The sequence below is a fragment of the Cupressus sempervirens genome, chromosome 3 (assembly GCF_028749045.1).
Source record: "Cupressus sempervirens isolate cs-2001-9-10 chromosome 3, ASM2874904v1, whole genome shotgun sequence".
Taxonomy (NCBI): Eukaryota; Viridiplantae; Streptophyta; class Pinopsida; order Cupressales; family Cupressaceae; genus Cupressus; species Cupressus sempervirens.
Window position 1 is genome coordinate 158,374,904 of NC_143120.1, and position 8,084 is coordinate 158,382,987.

At 32.8% G+C, this 8,084-nt stretch overlaps 1 pseudogene; it reads left to right on the forward strand.

The window, feature by feature from the left end:
- The first annotated feature begins 804 nt into the window (after window positions 1-804).
- Window positions 805-7,083, forward strand: LOC149565245 (uncharacterized; annotated as a pseudogene).
- The last annotated feature ends 1,001 nt before the right edge of the window (window positions 7,084-8,084 follow it).

Genomic DNA, 8,084 nt, shown 5'->3' on the forward strand with positions numbered 1-8,084 from the left:
GCTTGGCTAGGATCATAATTGAAGGTGACTCTCAAATTGTTCTTAATGCGGTTAGAAAGAAAAAGACTCCAAATTGGGTGCTAAACTCAAAGCTTCAAGAAATCCTTATGATATTAGATAAATTTGAGGAAATTCATATTACTCATATTTTTAGAGAAGGGAATATCAAAGCTGACAGGCTAGCTAATAAGGGTGCAAATGGAATCCCAATTTTAACATACAATTTGTAATCTATAGATTAGGTCTTTCTACTTAATCTTAGCCATCTAAGTAGCTGAAGACTCTCCAAGTTTAACTATAATTAAAAATAGCTACAATTAATTAAAATATTAGGAGTTTAATTAATTTGATATCTTATGCCCATCGAGTTAATTAAATCTCTCTTGTACATCCCTCTTCAGTCTTATCCCAATGGATCCGTTTTTAGTATGATATTCTCCCACTGCAGCTTTCTACAAAGTGCATCATTAGAAGGCACTTATAGGATCCCGCTACTGGTAACAGTTTCCAAAACTTATCGATGTCATGCTAGTCAAGTATGATGAAGCAAGGGGTTTTACATGTGAGCCTTCATTAAGAAGTGATATGTGTCAAAACTGTAATGACAGTAGTAATCATTGATTGTTTGTTTAGAGGACAGATTATGAGGATTTTAGATGAAGAAGCGAAGTAGGATTTTTAATGAAGATAGTTGTTGGAAGAGTCTTTTTAATAGAAGTTTTCAAATTGGTATCCCTGAACACCCTAATCTCATCCTGGATGGAGACTAATATTCATGTCTTTCACTCAATTGAAAACAGGACAATGGCCTTTCTGGGGAAGGTCAAACCAGAGAGATGGAATTGTTTGCTAAGAATGGTAGATGATATGACTCGCTTTGCCGTAATCAAAGCAATAGGAGAAGATTTTTTTGACTACAGTGCGACCTGGAGAACCAATAGCTCCATAATTGGCTCCTTCATAGGGGTAATGATAAGGGCAAAAACTCGAAAAGAAGACATAGTGAGGCTCTGTTTCAAACTTTTTGACCTGGTGTGGAGGAAAGGTATGGAGAAGGTGGTATATAGAATTGGTGATAAATTTAGAATTCCATTACTAGAAAGGTATATGGGGGTACCTCTGGGATCTACAGATTTGGAGACGGCCCCTCGTCGACAATCCCTCATTGTCAAGAACAACCTGACATTCTATAGGGAATGGCCACGAATGGAGGCTAGTGTTAATTTTCTGTTATGATGGAGAAGGATAGTTTTAGAGGAAAACAAAAATTGGGTCACAGATTACCTCAAGCTATTCAATATTTATGTACAACCGGGAGTGATATTTGATGATCTCAATGAGCTAGAATTCTGCATCGTCAACTCAAAAAAGACAAGCAGAAACAAGATCTCGTTTGAACTGCCTCCCCACATGGACATGGACGAATCTGATGATGTCCCAGAGGTAATCATGGTTTCATGGAAAACACAAGAAAGGTGTAGGGAGGAAGAAAAAGAATGTTGAATTAGGTTTTGAACTTGATTTTTCACAAGAATATGATATGTAGATCTTTAGGTGGTGCTCTGTGCCCAATTTTGCTAGATTAGATTAGAAAGGTATATAGTACTCTGAAAGTTTAACCCCATATAGATACATTACAGATTAATTAAGTTTCAAATGACTCTACCTAATAGGAGTCATCTGGTTAGTAATATCAGATGTTTTTAGAGTATGCTTATGTAATTAATACTTACAAAACTTGATGTTTATATATAGAATTATGGGTCTTTGTCGTATTTGAACGCTTTTATGGATGACCCTCTGTAACTTATTTTATTTGACAAAGATAGTTTTGGGACCTGCGGTTTTAATTTCGTAGCCCAGAATATATTATGTCTAGTTTGATAGAATAGGTATCATGTTTTTTTTTTAGAGTTAGCAGGTCTGTTAGATGAATTCCTATAGCATGGAGTGGGAAATGTTTGTTTCAAATATGTATTTATTTATTCTAGGATCCAGACTGCAGGATGGGATGTATCCTTACAAAGGAATTTAGATGTAAGTAACTATTTGAGACTTCTTGGGTGTAAGGATTATAGTCATTGTCTGGGTCAGAGTTATGGTTATGTTTTTTTGCTCTTTTGTGTAGATCATTTACAATTTGTTTAACTGACATGCTCGGCTCGAATTTCATTCAAATTTTTAATCAGGATATCACTTCCAAGATTTATTTAAATATGGATCTCATTAGTCAGGTTTAGGATATGCAAGCTGTGGAAATACTCTGTTTCAATTTTTTAGAAGGAATCCATTTTGAAGCAGTACAAAGAGGGACATTTAATTAATGTCAGGGCTATAGCTTTATGATCTCAGGCTGGATTTAGATTGTAGTCTCTAGAGTCATAACCTAGGTATAGGAGCCCTGAATTCTGAATAGGCTTCTATCAATTTTATCCTGGATGACTGGGAGGTTTGTTAAGTGTTTCTTTGGTTAGTAGCTCTATAATTTTGAATTGGTAACTGTAGCAAGGAGTGTATTGATAGGTTAGTTGGACTATTTCCTTCTGGTTTGTTCGATTTTGACATATCTCTCCTGACTGGGTATGATTATGTAAGTTTTCATCTATGGTTTTTGATTTAAAGACTCGGAGGAAAGTTATGCTTGAAGTTCTATGAGATTAATTTAGGGGGTATAGGAGCATAGGGCTAGTTTATTTCTTCTTCCTGTATGATTCTAATATGCTATGTTGATTAGTTTCTCACTCAGTTTGTGATTTAGTCAAACTGGTCTGTACTTAAGCTTTGATAGATGGTATATGGACAGAATAGTATGTAGTCTCTCTAATCTCATTGCAAAATCATGCTCTGGTTTTGCCAAATTGAGATCTGATTCAGCAATTTGATAGGATCATGATTAAAATGTTTTGCTCTAACCTTTTTTGATGTTTAGCTAGCTGGACAGTTTCCTTTGGTAGGAATGTAATGTGGTAGGGTGCAGTCAAGGATGATCATCCTGTGGATAGCAGTATATCTATGGAAATCAGATCTAAAAATTTGGTCCTCTTTCTTACAGTAGCCATTTCATGAAGATTGGATAGAATAAATTGTCAATGTGCATTTATGTATTTGACCTTAATGTAAATTAAATTATCTAGTATATAGGTCACTAGGGTATGCCCCTTTCATAAGATGTAATGATATAGGACTTCGGTCCCGGGCTAGACTGGAGGTTTTCTTCTCCGTTCTTTCCTACCAGTGCCCATTTGAACGGAGAAAGCTATTGTAAATTTTAGTTATTAATAAAATTTATCATGGCCTTGGCCGTTTACCGATAAATAAATAAATAAATAAATATTATTATAATATAAAAATAATATTATAATATATTATTATAATGTATTATATTATATTATTATAATTTATAATATATTATACTTTTTTATTATATATTATATTATAATATATTACTTTATTATTATTATATTATATTTTTTATATATTATATTACATTACTATATATTATAATATTAAATATTATATTATATTATAGTATAATAATTATAATAATTATATTTTCATAATATTATTTTGCTAATTATTGGATATCCGATATGAGATCGGATATCCGATCTCAAATCAGATATCTGATAAGGCTCGGCCTTACCTTCTAGGTTTGGTACCTAGATAGGTGAAAAAAAGTCAGAGCAGATTTTGAAGCACTTTTAGATGTCTTCAAACTCTACTTTTTTCACATTGCCACTTTTTGGCACACCATGATCCTGCACATACCCTTATATGAAAATAAACATATATTAATTTAATTTTAGTATCTTACTGAAAGTGTAATTTTTTTGTGCATATAATTTTAAAATACAATCTTGACGTAGATTGATGATTCATCTTCAAAGTAGAATTTCGACTTCACCTTCAACACCATTTTTCGTTTATGTGACTACTTGCCTGAATCCAAATGCTCACATGGATCATCCAAATTTCATAATCATTCTCTAACCCATTTTCTGTAAAAGCTATGTTTGCTGCAAATGATAAGGCAAACACAATTTTGGGCAACAAATGAGGTAGATTTTCACATACGTTGATGAGCATATAATTCTCTCTCTCTCTCTCTCTCTCTCTCTCTCTCTCTCACACACACACACACACACACACACACACACACACACACACACACATTAAAGAGGAGTGCCTAGTCTTATGTTAACAATATTAATAGTAGATAATATAATGCTATATTGTGTAAAGAAAATGAAACAATGAGGGGAAAAATATAATATGGCTAAAATGAATGAATTATTGCACCTATACATCGTGGTGGTGTGAATGTATTGGATTAGAAATTCATGTATAATGAAGTTTGTTAAAGGTTGACTACAAAAGATTTTATTAAAATTTGCATGGAGTTAAGTGTAGGAAAGCCTCTTCTCCTTTCCTAATAATTTTGTATGCATTATTTAAAATGAATAGACTCAATAAATACCAACACGTATAAAACAAAATATTAAAGGTCATGTTCTACAACTAATTATGTATGAAATTAGATTAGAAGTACAAAATGATGAATTTGAAATCGTCCATTACAAACAAAAATGTTATTTCTATAAACTAAAAAGTATTATTTTAATTCATCAAATGTTAGTTACTATCAACTAACATTGGTATTTCAATTCATCAAAAAATATTTATTATAAACTAAATGTTATTATTTAAATTTATGCCTATTGTTGGTTGGCAATAAACCCCATAATAAAAGGAAAGAACTAACCAAATGGTTGATTGAACAAGAACTTTATGAATGTAACAACATTAAGAACATAAATTTTGAGTTGCTATTTTGAGGCTTAACGCTAGGATACTTTATAGACTTTCATTTTTCTAATTAATTTTATTTGTATTATTCTATATTTTTTTTTGTTAAGTGTATGAAGTCCAATCCTTTTTGTAACAGTTATTGTGGTTGGAGAATATTTTGATTGACATAATAAATCCTTTGGTAATGGTAAAAAATCTTGGTCTTCCACATATTCCATATATTGAAGATGTAGTTAGAATAGCAAGTAATGAATGGACAAGCATGGTTAGAAGAGAAAGCAAAGTAGGCAATGTGTGTGTGTGTGTGTGTGTGTGTGTGTGTGTATGGATTGAGATAGAAGTATACATGACTTTGTTTTGAGCTTCTACAAATGGAGGATTAGATGTAACTCTACCTTTCATCATGTCCACACCATTTTGAATGGTTTTGATCTCTAGGGTTTCAATATGTTGTTGGATAGATTTGATCCTTGCACTCATATGGAATGGTAGGAGACATTTGTGAGTCCAATTTCTTGGATGTTGACAATCTCATATAATATCTTCTATATCTTGAGGAATTTTATAAATGGCTTTTACCAATTTCTTATGCTAGAGATTTTGAGCACAAGGGTTATAAAACTTTTCATTTGTTAAATTAAAAACAAACCTAAACAATAAGGTAAAAGCAATACGATGATTGCATTAATTTTAATTTCTAACATTTAGCTTTAATAGAAGTAGATCTTGGACTTTAGATTTTACCTTTCTCACTAAGAAATTCCTAATATTTTCACATTGGTTTAAAGTTTTAAAATAATGAGATTTGCAAAATAAATTGCTTACTCCAAGTATCTTCATCTAATCATGTGTAGGTAAATTGTTGTCAATGGAGGTGAAAATTATCAAGGGGTGTGTCCATGTAACCTCTATACTTTTCTTCATTGTAAATAGAAGAAAGTCCTTGGCTATGATGTCCCATAGTAAGATTCGAATCAAAATATTTGAACCTTGAATGACTTCCCAATCTATTATCATGCAATCTCATCAAGTACATAACATATTCATATATCTCAACTTGTTTACATCAAGGTTTCAAGTGTAATGTAGTACCATTCAAGAAGAGTTTGGGAAAAGCCATGTCTTGAAGACCCTCAATGTTATATTCATTTATTGGAGAAGTGTCAAATTATGGTGAGTGAGAAGGGGTGTCATGTTTAATAGTCCCTGCCTATTTATAGGCAGGGAACTAATGTTTTCATTAAACCCCTAGCTATTATTTTTTTCAATCAAAATCATTAAATTCTAAGGGTTGAAAACTGTTTTATTTATAAATTAATTTCTTATTGTTTATTCCTTTTTTGCTATTGGTTCTTTCTAATTTAGCTGGGGGTTTATTTATTTTTTTAACATAGAAAATAACCAAAAAACATCAACTTTATCTGGAAGCTTCCTCTACTTCTATAAGCTTCCCAATGCAGAACTTCTAGAACATTCTTCTGAACAAGAAATCAGGCCGAGAGCATCAATTTGAAGCTCAAAGATATGCCTATTTCCAATACAAATAGTATTGGAGACTCGACCAAGGATGATATGGATTAAAAGACACTCTACCTAGATCAATTTTAAGCCTGGAAAACTAAGCTTGGAAAGAGATTCAACCCTTGGTCTAGTAGAACCCTAAATGTTACAGGATCCACGTATTTGTGAACTGGATGGTCAAAACCCTTACTTAGATGATTCCACTAAGCCCAGAGATGGTATGGTTTTACAACATGATATTTCACCATCAAAGTGCCACATCAACATGACGCTTACAATGTATCTTATGCTGATAATGACGTATTGCATAGTGAAGTATACAAATTTCCATCCCCATTGACAATTCTGGTTCAGTAGAATTCTCAGACTCCAAAGTGAGATTTTAGACAACATGCAAGGATTACCAACCTTTAACCAATATCATCCACAGTCAAACTCATTTAGGTTTGGTTTTATATTTGGGTTTGACTCCAATTACAAATCTAACATTTCAAGCTGCTTTACAAATTTGCAACCTACCAACCTCGATTCTTAGTTGGGGTATCCTAATTACAAAGCTAAATCAGATGGGTGTAATCCCTTCTTAGATGAAGCCACCAAGGTAAGGAATGTCCTTTTTTACAAAATTTTATTGCAGTAGCAGCAAAGCCCAACCTCAGTACATCATCTTACACTATTTCTTCAATTCAGTTCCGAGCAAGCCCATTGCAATCGATAAAACTAAGTTCAGAGCCGAATCCAATGACAAACTAGCACATTTAATTGCCACCCACAATGGTTAAACCCCTCCACCTATAGATTTTGAAGCTGAGTAGTCAATCTGCATGATTTGCAACAATCTACATCACAGTGCCAACTCAAATAGATTTGTGTAGGAAATGTTGTGACATTGGAAGAGCTCTGATCATTAGATGCAATATGAATTTGGGAAACACAACTATCATACTAATACCATATGGTATGGTCTCGCCTCGCATATTAGACACTAGCCTGGAGAAATTTGACTAGATGATTCAACTTCCTAAAGAGAATGCATACTCAGCAAAGACCTATAGGTTCATCGAAGGATTCAATATCAATTAGCCAATTGCAAGAGGGGGATTTCATTAAAGGACTAGAACACGTTGTTGATGACCATTACATCGTCGTTGCAATCGAAATCGTCTTACCCCTATGCATTGCAATACTGTCCTAGGATGGAAACATTGATAGTCATCTGGAAGCTCTAAAAATCTGTACTATTATTGTAGGTGTAAGTTTCACTTGGGAAGCTATCCACCCCCATCCCACAAGCTATGAGGAGTTTGGAGACGATCACATGACCTGTGAGCTTCTCAATGAATTCATCAATATAGGAAATGACTATTTTGCTATCAACCATGGTTGAATATGTACGGAGGTTGCTAGAAGTTTCATGCAAAGAGGGCATCATACTTTGTAATTTAAAATAATTTTGAACTATAGCTAAGTTTTGGTTATATTAATTGATTAATTAGTTGATAAACTTTTCTCAAAGATTGCTATCTTTTTAAAGAAATGTTACATAAATGAAATAGTTAATTAATTGATTAATTAATCAATAGAGGTCATGCAAATGACTATTTAACCAATAAAATTGATCTATTAACATAGGTGATCTAATGTTACTTGATTCTTGATAATGTATTTGGATTCTATTGTGTGTACTTTTTAAGTCAATTTTTTGGACCAAATAGTATGACCCGTCATCATCTATGATCCAATGTTTCTATTCC